Genomic DNA, 18,796 nt, shown 5'->3' with positions numbered 1-18,796 from the left:
GAAAGTTACATAGAGCAAGGCCAAGGGAGTGAAGCAGAGTCAGAACAGACCCTGTGTTGGGACTTAAACCCTGCTCACAGTCCAGCTGTTAATTTAAAAAAAAATTTATTTATTTAATTTATTTTTTTTGGCTGCGTTGGGTCTTTGTCGCTGGACATGGGCTTTCTCTAGTTGCGGGGAGCGGGGGCTACTCTTAGTTGTGTTGCGGGGGCTTCTCATTGTAGTGGCTCCTCTTGCTGTGGAGCACAGGCTCTAGGCACACAGGCTCCAGTAGTTGTGGCACGTGGGCTCAGTAGTTGTGGCACGTGGGCTCAGTAGTTGTGGCACACGGGCTTAGGTGCTCCGCGGCATGAGGAATCTTCCCAGACCAGGGCTTGAACCTGTGTCCCTTGCATCAGCAGGTGGATTCTTAGCCACTGCGCCACCAGGGAAGTCCCCCAGCTGCTGATTTTTTGGCCTGACACCCAGCACCTCCTGAGGGCCTCCACAGCCTCCTATGGCATGGCTCCACCACAGCACAGCCTCCCTCCATTCCCTCAAACGGGAGCCTTCTTGCCAGCACAAAGGGTGCTTCTGCCTCTGTGCCTCTGTTCATACTGTTCTCTTTACATAAACATCATCACGGTTTTCTCTGCCCTTCAAGCCCTGTTTCAAATGCCATGTCCTCCAGGAAGCCTTATTTGAGCGCTCCAACTCCCCTATGATCTTCCCTTCACCTGAACTCTCTTGAGGTTCTCCCCCATCAAAACTTCCCCTTCCTCTATCCCGTTCCTCTTTGTAGCCCTACTTCTAATCAATCAGGCAAACTAATGAACTCATTCCTCCCTGTTTTTGATAGCCCAGCCTTCCTGGAGATAATATCTTGTAAAAAATTTTTATTTATTTTTGTTTGCATTGGGTCTCCATTGCTGCGTGGTGTGCGGGCTTCTCACTGCGGTGGCTTCTAGTTGTGGCACGTGGACTCAGTAGTTGTGGTGCACAGGCTCAGTTGCTCCGTGGCATGTGGGATCTCCCCGAACCAGGGCTTGAACCCATGTCCCCTGCATTGGCAGGCGGATTCTTAACCACTGCGCCACCAGGGAAGCCCAGGAGATAATATCTTAATGCAGATGAATGGAATTCATCCATCCATCCATCCATCCATCCATCTATCCTACATTTGCTGAGTACCTCCTCTGAAAACAAATGATGGAATTTTAGGCAGAAAAAGGCCTGAGTTTAACTACGACGGAGACCCCAGGAATCACACCAGAAAGGCAGCCCTGACTCTACTTACAATAGAAGGAATCATTTGGGTTGTTTAGGTGTAGGCTGGACAGGGCTATTGCTGACGTCACCATGGCCTCCTTCTCTCTCCATTCTCTACTGCAGAGTCTGAGATCTCTGCTGGAGAAGGATCCTCATAGTTTCCCCTCAGTCAGGGTTCATAGGGCTGGCTCCTACTCTGTCCTTCCTTCCCCATAAGAGGGAGTCTAAGAGGCTTAGAGATGTGGCGAGCAGAGAGGTTTTCTATCTTAAGTGCCTCCTGCCTCCTTTCCCTGCGTCCCGCTGGCTGCACCAGTGTGGGCACCAGGGGGCAGCATTGAGCTTCACACAGTCCAGACATTACCTGGCCTTCTCCCCTGTCATCAGGTCTTTCCCAGACTTAACTCCATTGCGCACGCAGATCGCAGATCAGGAAACTAGCAGGTGGAGATGAGATTGGAGGACCAGGAATAAGCCAGGTGCATTTGCAGATTTTAGGAGATGGGGGCAGAATCCTATTTTTGGCTGAAATCAGCCTGGGGAAATGGGGTGGCCAATACCAGCCCAAGGGGCAAAGCAAGTGGGAAACCTCATCCTGGGCAAGACGTCCCTACTGGCTGGGCTTCCCTCATTTCTCTTGAGCTGACGTTTGGTGTCAACAATTGCCTTTCTCCCCAGTCCCAGCTCCATCTCCTGTGCTGACCTCCAATCTCTCACTTCCTGCTAGCACCATCTTCAGCTGAAATCACTCCCTGTTCTGTGTGACTGTGGGCAGGTCATTGGCTTCCTCAGAGCCTTTCTTCATAGGGGCTTCTCTGAGGCCTGCGTGGGTGCATATGGGACCTCCAGGGACAGGGCATCGCCTCCCTCTCCCCTTCCCACTCCATCAATACTTCCATCGTGGAGGGCTTCATCTGAGTGTCCACATGTCCAGGTTCTGGCTCTGCCTCCTCCAAGGCCTTGGGCAAGTCTCCCAGCTTCTCTGAGCCTCAGTTTCTTCTATAAGATGGAAATAATGATTACATATGACACTGCCTCTGTGGATGAGACATCCACAGAAGGTGAAGGCCAGGTGGAAGAGGACATGGGCTGCCCCTCCTCAGCCTGGGAGTCACAATGGGGATAGAGGCTGGTTCAGGTCTGGGAGTCTGTGTCCAGAATTCCCAGGGAAGAGCCAGCTCCTCCTGCGGAACCCAGTCTGAGAGCCTGAGGTTGGTTCACTCATCGGGAGGAGTTTAGCTCAGTAACAGGAAATTTCCCGGTGGGTGGGGTGGGGGTGGTTGGTTCTACAAAGGCTGGGACTGAGGCCCCTGCCTAGGACCCTTTGAGTTCTGGTCCAGTTTCTGCACTGTGGGATGCAGATAAGAACTATCTCCTCTCTGGCTCTCAGTTTCCCCTTTGGCTGCAAGGGGAAGGAGTGTCCGTCTCCTCCCCATTCAGTTCCAAGGCTCTGATGGTCAGCCTCGCTTCGCTGCCCAGCGGCTGTCCGGGCCTCTGCGCCCCACCCACCGCGATCGGGTATATCCCCGCGCCAGGTCTCCCGTGGGCCGGACAGACAGACCCGGCGGTGGCGGCCCTCCCCGCCCGCACACTGACGGACAGACGGCCGGACGCAACCCGCCCCGAGACCTGCTGGCTCCCCGGCCGCTCCGCCGCTCGCAGCTCCGCGGACTGGCTGCCTCGCCCGCCGCCCTCCCCGGGCGCCCGCATTAAAGCGCATATGCAAGCCATGAATTATCAACTGAAAGGAGTCAATTACCGGCTCTAAAAACGAGTGTCTGCGCCCGGAGCGCCCGGGGCCATCCGCCTATTTACGGAGCGATTTCCCCCGCCCGGCCTCGGGAGGGAGAGACTGGAGAGACGGGGCCCGAGACCGGGAGGGAGAGAGTGACGACGCGGAGAGAGGCTGAGAGAAAGAGATCCAGAGACCTACAGAGACAGGGAGCGAGAAACTGGGATGGGAGGGCGAGACCGAAAGCCTGAGATCTAGAGAAACTCGCGGAGAATCAGACAGGCAAAGGCAGCTTGTTTCCTTCTTCCCTGAGCGGGGGCGAGAGAGGAGAGGTGAAGCCCCAGGACCGCCGAGGCCCGTTCCCTTTCCCCCAGGGTCCAATTCTCCTGTGCTGGGGGAGGCTGGACTCCTGGGGCCCTGGGGATAGATCTGGGGCTCAGAGTGTGATAGGGTGAGGAGCACAGTTTGCAGAGGGGCCTGTCCTGGCAGGACACTGTGTTGTCAGGTGACCAGGAGGAGTGGGTGAAGAACAGGGACAAAGTGAGGACAGAGCCTGATGTGCGGGTGTCTGTGCGGCCTCTCAGCATTGAAAGAGAAGAGGTGAACCCAACCCCCGTGGGCTCAGGAAGTCTTGTCTGCCTCCCAGATTCTCACCCAAGAGGTTCCCTCTCTGGAAATGCTTTTCCTACTGGGCTCCTACTCATTCTTTGACTCCAGGCCTCCCCAGCTGCTCTGCCTGCCTTAGCCTCAGCACACACCCCATGTTCCATGATCCAGGTGTGACTTTTCCATGTTATCAGTAAGTACCATAAGGGCAGGGCCTTGGTTAGTATTGTGCCCTGTGAAGGGAGAGACATAAGTATTTGCTAAATGAATGGATCAAGGAGTGAGCTAGGCTAGAGGGGACCTTCGTCTGGCCTGAGGATGTGACCAAGGACCAGAGTTTGGATGGGAAAGGCCAAGTGTAAAGCACTCTGTTCTGATCACATGGAAGGCTTCGAGCAACCTTGGTGCTAGGGTGAGTTCCCAGTAACTGAGTCCAGCCCTTGCTGTGCAGAGGGTGAGTGAGAGCAGGGCAGGAACAGTGGAAGGGAGGGGAGGGGTTGGCGGCAGGAGACCTGAGGCCTGGCTCACCAGCACCGGCAAATTGCTGCCAGAGCCACAGGGCTCTGCCTTTAGTGCTTCAGGGCCTCTTCTTCTGCAGTGGGCGGGGACAGGGAACCCCCAGGAAGGAGGAAGGAGGAAGGAGCAGGGTCTAAATGGCAGAGGGAAAAGTCTAAGCTTAGGAATCAAGCAGAGCCTTTTTCTTCTAGCTGTGTGGCCTCTGATAGCCTCTTGACTTCTGAGCATCAGGTTCCTTACCTATAAAATGGGGACAGTGCAATCATTTTTACACTGAGTGTAAAATGAGTGTTCTCACATCTGCATAGCACTTTCTCTCAGAGGAAAAGACCCTGCCTAAAGTAAGAATAGCTACCATCTATTGAGGCTTACAGGTGCCAAGTACTGTGACTAGTGGGTTATCTTTTTCTTCTTCTCAACAGCTTTCTGAGGTTGTGAAGTCACTTTGCAGACAAGGAAATTCAAAGAAGGGCAGGTTTTGGGAAGTGGTAGCGTCAGAGTTTTGAAGTCAGGTCTGACTCCAGAGCCTCCTTAACCCCCGTGCCACGGAGCCTCCTGTCCCGTGTACTCCTGTCCTGTTCCTTCAGCCCTTCCAGTCTGACTGAGCCCAGGTCTACTGAGGGGGCCACAGCAAGTTGGGCAGGATAGCTCAGGTCCAGCAGAGGCGGCCCGTGGGGTCTTGTTCCCACCACGGTGTGCACAGGCCGGCTTCCGGCCTGATGAGTCTGCAGCCCCACCATGCCATTAGCTGGCAGCCAGAGGGGGTGTCTGCAAGCGCCAAGGCTGGGGTTCCTGCGGCTGCTCGCCTATTAATGGCTGGTGGCTTCGCAGTGATTTATTAGGGCTTCTTCATTTCCCCTTGGTCTGCTATAAACATATTTATACCACCGGAGTGACCGATAAATTTCCCTTATGAATCCCGTTATCTCCCCCATTAACCATCCGTCACCTTTTATGCGGCCACAATGGGCTGGGCCAGGGCGCGGGGGGCTGGGTGGGAGGCCCTCGGCCTGCAGCCCTTGGGCCTAGTGAACTCTTCACCTGCCCCACTGCTCCCCAGACAGAGCAACCCCTGCTGCCTTGGAGCTGCCTCTAGGATGAGGGCACGGGCCTCAGAACAGACTGGACCAGGCGGGCCCGTTGAAATGTGGCCTCCTCCAGGGTCTTAGAATGGGGAGGTCCCTCTTGGGGCTACCCTGAGTCTCTCCCACTGTAGCTCTGGCTGCTCTTCCTCCTCTCCCCACCCCCAGCTCTCACCCTCATCCCTCTAAGTGCAGCAGAAAGCTAAGACACAGTTAGATGCGGTACTGGGGGCCAGATGCCAGCTGGCATTTGCTAAGCACCTCCTCTGTGCCAGTCACTTTACATTCACGATTTCATGTGATTGTCATCACAATCCTGGGGCCAGACATTTATATCTCCATTTGCCAGATGAGGAAGTAAGGCTCAGAGACATTAAACGAAGAGCCCAAGGTGTCCCAGCCAGAGGGCAGAGTGGTGATTATGGGACTTTCTGGCCCTAAAGCTTATGCTTTCAACTACTGCACTCTACCATCTCTTCAGATGCCCTGGTCTAGGAGGGATTAATCCAAGAAATTTTTCCAGCAGAGACGGCTACAGAGCAGAGGAGGAAGGAGAAGAGAGGGGAGGGAAAGGGGCCTCAGTGTAAGGCTGGCAGGGAGAAGGGGGCAGGCCGTGAGTGGGGAGTGATCCTCACTTTGGGGAAACCTGGACCCCTGTTCAGAGTTAGGCCCCAAGCTGCTGGAATGGGGGCAAGGTCTCTCAGAGCCCTAAGGCACCTGTCCTGCCCACATCCGGCAGGCCAAGGGGCCTGATGCATAGCCTGGGCTAGTAGACTAGGGCTTGGCTTAGACCTTCTCAGCTGTGTGACCTCAGCCTTCTGTCTATACCTGGGCACGGAGGGTTCTGCCCTTGGAGTACCTGATATGTCGGCTGCCTTGGGAGATGGCTGGGTTTTTGTGGTGGGGGGCTGCCTGGGAGTCCTGTCTCCTCCACCTCCCCTCACAAAGTCAGCCAGAACTGCTGAGAGCGTCTCTAGAGCTAAGATGACCCACATTCTCCAATGGAGAAGAATCTCTAGACTTAGGTAGACCAAAGTCCACCCTGAGCCTTGGCACTGCTTCTCGGGCCCAAGGAGGATGGACATAGGCATTTTACGGATGAAGAAACTTCAGCCCAGAGAAAGAAGGGATCTGAGCAAAGAGCTGAGCCCAGGGTTAAGGTCTGGTGACTGGGAGGGGACTCAGCAGCATCAGAGCCAGGAGGTAGCAGAATGGAGCTGAGGATGGGACTGGAGTGTAGCCTGCTGGGTCTGGGTGGCCATGGGATGGGGGTGCAGTTCTATGAAGGCTGTCTAATTACTCCTGTCTCCAGCAGTGCCATCCTGAGTGGTCTAGGTGTGGCTAGGGCAGAGGGGATTAGGGGCCTAACACCCCAAGGAAACAGATTCTCCTCTGACCTCAAGAGGATGTGGGCAGTCTTTCTTTTTTCTTTTTGTTTTTTCTTTTAGCCGAGTGGCATGTAGGCTCTTACTTCCCAAATCAGGAGGGATAGAACCCACGCCCCCTGCAGTGGGAGCGAGGAGTCTTAACCACTGGACCAGGGAAGTCCCTGTGGGCAGGTCATTCTGGCCATTCTCCTGCCTCCCATGGTCCACAGGGAGGAGACATTGTGGGTGTTCACAAGAGCTAGTCCATCCACTTCCTGGCTCCCCTCACCCCAGCACCCGAGTGGGGGAAACAGCCATGCTAGGAGGAAGGAGACCTGCTGGAGCACGTTCTGGCCCTTTCTGAGCCTCAACCCTAGATAATCTCCAGCTTAGACTCCAGACTCCTTGCTGCCATATGCCATGGGGATACCCCTGCCCTCAGATGAGAGCTTCTGAAGTGGGGACCAGGTCAGAGAGAAGCAGGCACCACAGCCAGATACTCTGGTTGTCTCTCCCCCAGAGGTCCTCAGCCTTGCTGTCTCCTGGTCTCCCTCACTCTTCTTCCCCCTCCTTCCCTTTGCCTTCCTTGTCCTACCCCTACCCACTGTCTGTCTGTCTGTCTGCCTGTCTGTCTCTGGGCTGGCAGCTCTCTCCCCCATGTCCTCTCCTCTCTGCAAGGTTGGAGGGAGGGGTAGGGCAGGAGTGTGCGTGTGTGCATGTGTGTGTGTTTGAGAGAGCGCCAGCGCTCCCTCTCTCTCTCTTCCCACCCCCCTACGCTCTCCTTCTGCCACACTCACACACACACTCTCTCTCTCAGTCATTTTCAATGTCATAAATTTCCACGTCTCTCTCCTCCACTCGGCTATTACCTGCGCCTCCGTCACCAGCCGCGCTCTCGCTCCCAGATGGGCTAGGCCATCTCCGCTCTGCAAATGACTCAGGGAGAGAGAGGCAGGGAAGGAGGGAGAGAAAGGAGCGGAGAGACACAAGGAGAGATTGAGAGCTTGAGAGAGAAAGCGAGTGAGCAGAAGACAAGAGACTGAAGCAGAGAGGGGGACAGAAGCAGCCCCGAGAGACCTCAGCCCCCTCTTACTGCCCCCTCCCCAAAAGTCGCCACCAGCAGGGAGCCTGTGGCGGGGAGGAGGGGGGTCCATCTCGGCACCGGGGCAGGAGGCGTGGTGCTGGCTCTGGGTGTGGAGTCAGGTCACCTAGCTCTGCTCCCCGCCCCACCCACTGGGACTTGCTGCACGTCCCTCCCCTCCACTCAGGTTTCCCGTGGGTCTCCACATGCCAGCGCTGTGCTAGTGGGGAATCAGACCCCTGGCATTCCTCCCTCCAGCGGCTCACAGCCTAGCGGGCAGACAGACTGGGGTCTGTTCCCTGGGTGGTACAAATCTGCTAGAACCCCGTGGGGACACTTGTGGATGGGGAGGGTGGTGTTCAGAGCTCCCACAGCTGAGAGTGGGCTGCCTGGGAGCTGTGCCTCAACCTTCAGAATTGGAGGCTCTCCTAGATCTGGGCTTCTCACCACCAGTGTGAGACCCCCTCCTTCCCTCCTGCTATCTTCAGATCAGCTTTTAGATTTCCCAGTCCTGGTTTTTGGAAGAGAGAAGGGCCAGGAAGACTCAGGTGGTTGGGGGAGAGAGCATTTCCAGGAGACCCCATAGGATGAAGAGTGAAGCAGAGGTGGTCCAGGCAGTGGTGTAGTGGCAGGACCGGGGAGAGTATGGGGACCCTAGTCCCTCAGTTGCTGCCGGGAGGGCCTCAGTGAAGCACCAGCTGCTGGTATTAATGATGGTGCACGTGGGAGATGCTGGGGGTGCCGGGAGGGCACGGTTCCTGGACCTGGTGCTGATACCAGAACCTTCTGGAAGGTTCCTGCTTTTATTCGCAACACCTCCAATTTCTTTTAAAATGCAGATATGATCATACCACTCTCTTGGTTCACCCCTCCAATGACTCCACATCCCACTGAAAAGAAAACCTAAACTCCTCAGCCTGGCTTCCTAGGCCTAGGAAGCCCCCCCCCCCCCTCCTGCGTCTCCCCTGACTTCTCTCTCCTGACAGGGACTAGAATGTGCCCAGGGTCTTTGCACTCACTGTTCTCTTTCCACCCGGCTGGCTCCTCATCCCGCAGCTCGAATGTCACCTGCATGGAGGGGCCAATCCTGACCACTCCATCTAATGATGGGTTGACCACCCTGTTAACTCTATTGTGGCCTTCTGAATATTTATTTTGTGGCCCTTTTTACACTCTGTCATTATTCGTTTACTTACCTCTTTGCTTGTTTAGTGTCTGTCTCTTCTGATGGATTGTACCTCCCATGAAGTCAGAACCATGTTTGTCCTGTTCCTCAAAGATAATGACTGCCATATCACAAATCCTCAAGAAGTACTTATTGAATGAATGAATGAATGAACGAACGAATGATGTTGATGTAGGTGAATCCTCCTTACCATGGTGTGTTGGGACTGATGTTGGAATGGACGTTGAGGGTGGACTGATGATCTCAGGGTTGCTGTCCATCTGGCAAATTTGGAATCCCAGTGGGATAGATTTCATTCCAACAGGGAAAGGCATCTTGACCTGATGTTGGGAATTTAGCCTGTGATTAGGATCAGGCCTCATAAAAGAGTTTTCCTTGACTGAAGCCCACATGCAGGAGTCCCTCCACCTGTGGGTAAGCATATATACACAGGCACACACACACACACGCACACGCACACACACACACGCGCACACACACACACACACACGCACGCACACACACACACACACACACACACTCTCTCTTACCACAGGCTTACTCAGAGCCCTGCACAGTGGCCTGAGTTAAGGCACGCTCACATGCATACACAGAATCCCTATAGATGCCTGTACACCCCAAGGCACACACAGGGACAAGCCCAGTACCCATATTCCTACACATGCCAGACAACCTCATGGGTATATTCGTGGACAGGTGTGCACATATACACACACATGTACAAATACTACAAGTACTTATGTGTGCAGACACAGTCATAAAACTACATAATTAAACATGAAAAATGACATCAATGGACAAGACACCTGTTCCCTTGCTTACTGACTCAGAAGTCCACACCACGGAGCGACTAACTGGGCTCTGAGCTGCCCTCCAGCAGGGGATGCACTATGCTGAGTGATCCACACTCCCCTGTCTCATCCCTGCACCTCCCCCTGCTCCACTGCCCCAGCCCTCATGGTCTTGTGAGAGGCTCAGGCTCCAGCAGACTCAAGCAGGGGCCAGAGACAGGGCTCAGCTAGAACCAGGGTCAGGGCTTGGTCTGTGGCCAAGGTCAAGGTTCACTGGGTGACTGGGGTCAGGCTCATCTGGGACCAAGGTCAAAGGTCAGTCAGGGGCTGAGATTTCCTTGATGCCCGTGTCTCTGCACACAGGTTTACCCCCCATGTGTGCCATCCCAAGGAGCTGCTGGTGGGAAAGAGACACAGGGTCCTTACCGTGCGTGGGCCTCTGCGGCTGGTGGAGGGGGGGAGGGGGGGGCCGGCCGGGCAGATAGCTGTGAGGTACGTTTCCATCTCTGCGGGTCGGGCGGGCGAAGCCATTTCCAATCTGCTCTCTATCATTTTCAATATCATTAATCCCAGACACTCTATTTTCCATGCCTGCGCAGCCAGGCCCCCGAGTGTGCGCCGTGTAAAGTGACACATATTCATCACCGGCTCGTGGCGCCGGCGCCGACGCTGATACAATATTAGTGTTGCCCCCCCCGCTCGGGGCGCGCTCTGCCCGGCTCCCCGATGGCACGAATCCATCACCTGGAGCCCGTGTCACTTTCCCCAGCAGCCACATTTGTTTGGGCACTTAGGAGGTAATTGTGGCACATTAGCCGGGGCGGGCAAGGGCGCCGGGTCCCAGGGAGGAGGGGAGGCTGAAGCGTCTTCTTCCATAGCCTGAGTCCACCCTGGCCTGGTGCCACTCCTGGGCTCATGCTGGGGTCCCAGAAACCTGGGTTCTTGCTCAGCCTTGGAGGGGTGGCTTGAAGAAGCCAGGCCCCATCAGGAAGTCTCAGAAGGGTTCCCCAGCTCCCCTGTGAGCCCCAACATTGGGGCTTAGTCTAGATGGGGCCCCAAGCTTGGAGGTGATGGCTCTGAAACCATTCCAGCCATATCTCAGCACCGAAACTTAAGATGTGGCAATGCCAGCCCTCCTGGCTCCATTTCAAGTCCCATATGGGAGAGGGAAGTGGAAGGGAGGTGGGAGGGAGGGGACACTGTGCAGCCCTTGGAAGCCCAACAGTGAGGGAAAAGTTGGCCCTGCCCTGGGAACCTGGGTCTGAGCGGGGAGGCCACTAGTCTTAGAAAGGTGACATGGCCCAGCCCTCAGGAGCCCTGTCTGAGTCCAGGCGGAAGGAATGTCACCCAACCTGAGCAGTAGCTGGTGGCCCAGGGCAGGGTACTTTTGGGAAGGCTGCCTGGAGGTGGTGAGCCAGACACAGGGACAGCCTCTGGCCTGTGGGAGGCCCAGAGTGGCTGCAGTGGAGGGAGGAGCAGCCAGGGTCACTGATCCGGGCAGAGGCCAGGCTGTGCCGGGGCCGGGGTTCTCCCTCCTCAGTCCGCAGGGCTAACACCCATTAACCTCGTCAGCAGACAAATTGCCCATCTTGTCAAATTCCCATTTAAAATGCAAACTCGATTTGACAGAGTAAACTAAGCGGAGGTGGGAACGGATAATCCAGTGGAAGCTTATTAGCGGGGCGCAATGAGAGGGCCTGCTGGGACGGCCAACGAGTCTGCCTGCCCGGACTGCCAACAAGCCTGCCGGCCGGGATGGACCTCCCACCACCCGCTCGGTACTCACTGGCCCTACTGCCCACCCCCCTCCAGGAGCCTGGGGACCCCAGCTGCCTGCCACCACCTTCGGGCAGGTGCATCTGAGAGCTGTGGAAGCAGACAGAGCTGGGAACCAGCCTCTGCCCTCTGCCTGCCCATTCAGTGGCCTTGGGTGGTGACAACAGCGATTGTGTCTCACCAGTCCGCACCGGGGCTCCCACTGGGACACGGTGTGTCTATTTGCTGAAGGGGGCCTGTGAGTTGGCATTATTAACTCATTTACAAATGAGAAGCTTGGGACCCAGCTCAAAATCAGCAGGCAGAGCTTGGATGTGAACCCCCAACCCGTCAGACGGCAACAGTTACACTTGTAACCACTGAGACGCTTTGCCTTCCTGGATTGTAGATGGCCATCCTCTCCTCTCTGCTTCCCTGGTTTCTGCGCTGTCACTGGCTGTGTGGGTCTAGGAAAAGGGACTTCGCTTTGAGCCTCATTTTTCTCATCTGTAAAAAATGGGCAAACAGCAGCCTCCCAGCCCAAGGGATACGTTACGGTAGGGAGAATTTTAGTAAGTACCTGGTTTAACGAATACTAATAACCATCCAAGAAATATCTGCAGACAACTTAGCCTGGGATGGGGTGGGGAACAGGGGTGTGAAGGGGAGAGAGGGAAACTGGGTTTTCCCAGGAAGTAGCTCATGAGCAGACATGGGCCCCTCCTGGCTTCCAGAACCTGGGCACCCCTAGACTCACACCATCTCCTGTCTTCCCAGCTCCCTGCCTGGGCCCCTCTCAGAGGAAAGAAGCCTGTGTGTGGTCACTTTCACAAGCCTGGAGTGGGGTTGATGGGTCTCCCACCCCCTAGAGGGAGGTGTCCTGGGGCAGGTGAAGGTCCTGCTCACTCAGCCACTCCTTCTGTCCTGTGTTGCAGTCAGGCTGCTGCTACCTGATTTGAATAACTGGAATAACGGACAGTTAAGAGCCCTGGTTGGGCAGCCGCCAACAGCCTATGGGCTGTCGTTCCATCTCGCCTCCCCAGGGCACCCCCAGCTATTCCTTTAAAGGTGCATGCGGAGCCCCTGAACCGGGCTGGGGCTGCACCTGCCCCTGCCACCACACGGGGCGCTGTGCCGTCCTGCCGCAGTGGGAGCCGGTGCTGGGTGACCTTGGGCAGTGGGCCTCTTTGGGTCTCATTGCCTGTCACTGGCATTGCAAGAGCCTTCTCACTCCCAGTCTCTACCCCTCTCCCTGAGTCCTTCACAGGCACCAAAGCAGTTGCTCTGAATACTACCACTTCCCCACCGTGACTCCTTAGTCTTCCCAAGGTTAAGCCCAAATTCCTCAGCTGGTGGAATTCAAGGCCCTACACAATCTGGCCTCCGTTTGGCCTTCCAGTCTCTCACATGACACAGAGGGTCCTGAACTCTCCTGTCCCTCTGTCGCTGCTGGGCCGTGATTACCCCCTTATCCTTGTCCACACCACCTCCAGACTCCGTACCTCCCCTAGGGGAGCCTCTTCAGCCCCTCTCTGTACCCCTCCTCACCTGGCTCTAGCTGGAAGAGACCCCTATGAGACCCTGGGCCCTGTCTACGCGGGGTGGGCTGCAGAGGAGGAGAGGCGGGGTGGGTTCTCAGCCTCCCCGCAATTGTCTGCAGAGCTGTCCTCTGAGGCTGGCCTAATTCCCTTCAGAGCCTGGCTCCCATCTTCAGGGTGGTGCTTAGGGAGCTGAGAGCCCAACGTTAATGCCTGAGAAAGTCGTGGGTGGATTAGAAAGCGAGGCGGATTAGGGCCAGAGCTGGTGGCTGATGCAGGAGCTGAACCCCTCCTCCTGAGGAAGAGGAGGCTAATCCTGCTTAGCGACTGAGGAGCCGGCAGTTCTGAGGGTAGGGGGGCTTCTTCCCATCCACCCGGGGTGCTCAGACCTGCCTGGCCCACCAGGCCCAGCCTGGGCCCAGGCCAGAGCAGCATACAGAAGACCCCCACCCATCCTCCAAACTTTTGGTCCACTGGGGTCCCCCAACCATCTCTGCCTTGTCCCCAACACTGCCCTAGCCCTTCATGTGACCCCAGACCTTCTCATCCTGCCGTGCGCACCCGAACTGCCCTGTCTGGCCATGGCGCCTGATTTTCATAGCTACCCGCGTGTTCATGAACTGAGCCATCCCACTGAGACTCCTGGTGCCCCATCGATCCATGCTGCCCAGAGAGCCAACGGTGGATGCTGCAGTGCTGCCCAGATGCTCCTTGAGGGCCAAGGCACTCATTCCTGCAGCCGCTGGAGTGTTGGCTGCTGAGGGCTCATGGTCAAGTTCCTCCCCAGGGTATTGCTCTCAGCTGCCTCCCCCAAGGTTATGTCCCCTCCCTGGAGACAGTCCACAGGATGACTGGTCAATGCAGGAGTACAAAGCTCTGGCCCCTTTACCTCCATCTGGGGCGACTCTGAAAGGCCATCCCAGAACCAGAGTTTTCTGCGGGATTGGCTGAGGCCGCCACTGCAACCGCATCACAGTTAAACCTCTGCCTCTGCCCAGTCCTGTCCCGCACTGCTTTGTGGGCATTGTTCCCCAGAGCACTCCCCATAAGCCTCCATCTCTGTGAGAAGTCTCACCCTTCACTTTCCTTTTTAAGTCTCAAGGTCAAGGAGAGAAGATTAGGTTGATCAATGAAGGGCCTAGATTCCGGAGCTCCTGACCTAGATGCCTGCAGCCCAGCCGGGTGAGGTCCGGTAGTCCTTTCCCTGGGGATTAACCCTTGGCCCCTTTGGTTTCAATGGTGTAGGCATCCTGTAGACTGAGCGGGGAGAGAGGTCCTGCCCTGGAGACCCAGTCTGGGATCCTGGCCTGAAAGAGGAGCCAGATTCTGTCCAGGGAGCTGATTGAGGAGAAAACACCTGGTCTGAGAGCTTAATCTGAGGGAGGAGGCAGGTCACTTCCTATGAACCCGGTCTGAGAGGAACAGCAGAATTCTGCTTGGGGAGCCTAGTTTGTGGGACAAGAAAGGACGCTCCTTAGGAGCTGAGTCTGAGGAAGCAGACCAGGCTCTGGACCAAGAGAAAAGGCAGACTGTCTGCCCCAGGACCCTCCACCCCACCACCACCTGTCCAGGTCCTCCACTACCAGGCTTGGCTTGCTCTCCCAAGGGTCAGCCAGTCACTGTGATGCCTGAATGTGGGAGGACTGGGTTTCTAAGTTAATGACGGGGTATGTGTGAGAAGAATAGGAGGGACACCCACTATGGGTCCTTGTTCCATTAGGCTGGAAGCTGTGGCACATGGGGACAGAGATCATCCTGGATGTAAGCAAGGTCTCTGAGAAATTCTGGTCCTCCAGTAACTTGAGAGCAGGGCTAGGGGACTGGACGGATTGACCTTTGAGAGTCAGTTTGGGAGGCAGGGGTCAGTTGAGGGGGACCACTCCCCTCTGTTCCCTACCTTTGATGGACAAATGCTAATGACATTACCAGCGATTGACCAGAAACAAATAAATAATTCAGTCTGGCTTGAAAATGGGAGAAAAGTACTTAAATGCTATTGACAAGCCAGTCCCTGGCCTCATTACCCATGCAGACGCAGGTTTCCACATCGACCATGCCCACCCCCACCCCGATTCCTTCAAACCCCACTGCGGGCAGCCTCAGGCTTCCCTCCCACCAAGCTGGCCTGGGCTGAGTGTGGAGGGTGACCTGAGGAGACCAGGTAGAGGGTTGGGCAGTGTGGCTAGAGGTACCCCCAGGAGGGACAGCAGTCCCAACATCCTTCCCCCTTTCCCAGACCCTCCCAGGGGCCTCTGTTTGTGGGAAGGGTGTTCCTGGCCAGTCCCTCTCCAGCCCAGCCCCAGGTGTGCATACACGGGGCACAGGCGTGCACGCACACGCACACACAGAGCCCAGCAGCTGCTGCATCCTCTTCCAGGACAAGAAGAGTGGTGACCCCTGGGGCGGCTGTCAGTCACCGTGCTCTCCGGGAATACAAACTCATTAAATGTTTCCCTGCCTTGTTACAGGGGCCCAAGTCCCCGAGTCAGGCCTGAGGAGGAGGAGGAGAAGGAAACAAATGTGCAGCTGATCCTTTAAAAGCACATCCTGTATTCCTGACCCCTGGAGAAGAGGGATTATCAAGGGTGGGGATTACCCACGGAAGGGCCTCGCCGTGGGTTCCTCTGGAGTCAGGAGTTGGGATTTCCAGTTCCTGTGGCACACGGAGCTCCCCCCAGGCAGCTATTCTGCAAAACAAAACCTTTCTATGCTAAGGGTCTCCCTCTCTCTTCCTTAGCTGCCTGGGCCTGACTCCCCTTCACGGTGCCTCAGCTGGCATCAGCGGGTCTCTTTAGGGAGAACTAGAGGTGCCATCCTTCCTCTGGCCTCTTCCCTGCTGGCAATACGTTTACGCCAGAGTCATGGAGCCTCCCTAAGCTTCCGCAGTCAGAAGCCAACAATGCCCACTGGTTAGAGAATGGGGAGCCTCAGAGACCCTTCAGCCCAGCGGGCCAGCTGCCTCTTTGCTGGACGGCTCCTGAGCTGGACTCAGTGGTGGGGTATCTGCGAGGGAGCGCTGTGATATGGGCCTGGAGGTGCAGGATGCTCCGGTGGGGATGAAGGGCCCACTTCAGCCCAGCCCAGGAAATAGTTCTAAAAGGGACCCCATCCCTTTGTGCGCCAAATAACCTGCTCCTGGATGTGGGCTGAGGCCCTGGTGGCACCCCCACTGCCTATCACTGGTCCCAGACTTATCTCCTCACTCCCTTTGGAGACCAGACCCCCATCCTGCAGTCTGGAGGGTTTGGGCTGGGGTCACCAGTCCTGGCCTCTCTCCTGGTGCCCTCTCTGCTGCCTGCCCAGATCCTGCTCCCACGAGGGCTTGGCCCAGAACCTCCCAGAACCAGCCTCTCCCTGCCACTTCCCCCACCCCACAGAAGTGCAAGGCCTCTTCCACTTTCCCATGCACGCCCCACCCCCCTCAGCGCGGGCTAGAAAGCTCTGCAGCTCCTGCTCATCATCCGTAAGGCCCTTCCTCCTCTGTGTCTCTTCCCACCTTAGAGTCCCACGGGGAGTCATTTATCCGGATAGACTGGCTCTCCTCAGTGCAAACATTCACAGAAGCATTAACAGGCCTAAAACCCAATTAGCCTTCAATTACTCAGGCCTCAGCCAGATTTTCCGTGATGGGGACAGGGGTAAGGAATGTGTTTGGGCCTGCCTGATGGCAGCTCCCCTCCATTCCTCCCCCACAGGCACCGCTACTCCTGTCCGGGCCAGTCTGCTCCCTGCCGCCCTCCCTCCTGCTCTTCCTTCCTTCCCTCCTTCCCTCGCACTCTTCTCTCTTGCCCTCCCTTCCTTCCACGTCCCTCTTAAAAAAAAGCAGTATTCTTAAATATTAATAGTACATAACTAACACATGGTTTGAAAAAACATTATTGTAAAAGCATAATGCAAAAGAATGCAAAGTGAGAAGCTAAATCCCCACCCTACCTCCCGCCCCATAAATCCCAGTCAGTAATCGGGGGTTCTCTTTACTTTCAGACATTTGATTCTATACATTTATACATACACACCACACGTAGTTTTAAAGGTTCTTGTTTTTTAGACATTTCAGATTGGGACCCTACTATTCATATTGGTTTTTAATTAATTCGGCTGCACCGGGTCTTAGTAGTGGCACTCGGGATCTTCGTTGCTGCGTGCAGTGCGTGCAGGCTCTTAGTTGTGGTATGCGGGATCTAGTTCCCTGACCGGGGATTGAACCCGGGGCCCCCTGCTTTGGGAGCACGGAGACTTAACCACTGGACCACCAGGGAAGCCCCATATTGTTTAATGACCTACTGTATTCACTGAACAATATATCATATCGGCTGCATCTCTCCATGTCAGCACACAGAGCTCTTCCTTCTTCTGGGTGCGTAGTAATCCACCGTGTGGCTGCTCCATGATATATTTGGTCAGTCCTTTCTTGATGGACATTGAGTGGTTTCCGAGGTTTGGGATGACAAGCATCATTGCAGCGACCACCTCTGTCCCTATATGGCTGTGCACGGAGGCCAGTGTTGCTGTGGGACAGATGCTTAGAAGTGGAATTGTTTGGCCCCAGGGGATGCATATTTAAAACGCTGATAATTATTGCCAAAATGCTCTCCATCTCCAGAACCTCCAAGATTGTGCCAATTTGTACTCTCAATTCTCCATTTCCTCTGCTCTCATCAACACTGGGTATTATATTTTCAAAATTATTTTTCAACCAAATAGGGAAAATGACATCCTGTGATTGAATTTGTACTTCTCTTCTTCCCACCTACTATCTCCCTTCACTTCTCCTTTACTTCCGTGTCCCACTCCCTCCTCTTCCTCAATCCCATCCAGCCTGCCTTCCCTCTCTCCTTCTCCCTCCTCCCCTGGGTACTACAGTTCTGGGGGGAGGGGCACCCAGAGAAGCTATTAGCTCTGCCCTCCTAATACTCTGAGTCCTGCTCGCCTCTTAACACCTCCCTGAGCCTAGGCCTCTAAGCCCCATCTCACTCACGTCTCCCTCTAATCACTAAGGCTTATTTCTGATTTTCTGAAGTGACAAGGAGCTGGGTTTGGGGGAGGGAGGGCTGTCAGCCAGCATCCTCCAGGATTGAGGGAGGGAAGATGCAGGGAGGGAGGCCTGGCTTGGGGGATGTGGCAGTGGAGACTCCAGCTAGGCCCTCCTCACTCTATAGGCCCAGATTCTCCAACCCCTTCTGCCTCAGCTTATGGTGCATATATACTTCCACCCTCTGGGTGTTCTTTTAGGCTGTTTTCTCTGGTTTCTTTTGTGAAAAGGAAAGTGATTCCCCCTTCCCCCAGGGAGCTCCCGTAGACAGTCTCATTCCTCCACTGTGCCCCCTCTTCTCCCTCCCCTGCTGCCACTGTCTCCCTCTGCCCCACCCCTCTGATCTGAAATACCTCCATGCAGAGCGACCCTCACCTCCATCTCCTGCTTCTTACCTGTGGACATCCTGGTCTCCCCTCTCCTGCCCCGAATCCACTCCTCCAAAAGCTCAGTGACTTGGCATAAATTTAATTAAGGACAGCAAGCAAATCTCTTGTCATTATAAAGACATTTAAGGTTTAAAATATGTGCTTAGAGTAGAGGTCTCAAGAGAGGTAGGATGGGGGAACCAGAACTAATTTGAGGGAGTTACACTTGAGCCCCAGTTCTAGCCCCACTGTGTGACCCTGGATGCTCCCCTGGTATCTCTGAGCCTTTCCATATCAGTCCCCCAGAACCTCTAAGAGGCCCAGCAGGAATACCTTACTCCTGCCTGGAAGTGTTCTCCCTGCACTAATTTAATTACGTGGCCTAACTGGGCCCAGGCTGGGGAGGTGGTTAATGGCAGCTGCAGAGACAGTGGGTAATCAAGAATTAATTAAGCGTTTCTGGGGATTCCCGAGTCTGGACCAGGGATTCCTGGGAG

This window comes from Kogia breviceps, chromosome 1 (genome assembly GCF_026419965.1).
Source record: "Kogia breviceps isolate mKogBre1 chromosome 1, mKogBre1 haplotype 1, whole genome shotgun sequence".
Classification (NCBI taxonomy): Eukaryota; Metazoa; Chordata; class Mammalia; order Artiodactyla; family Physeteridae; genus Kogia; species Kogia breviceps.
Note: the sequence above shows the minus strand (reverse complement) of the source record.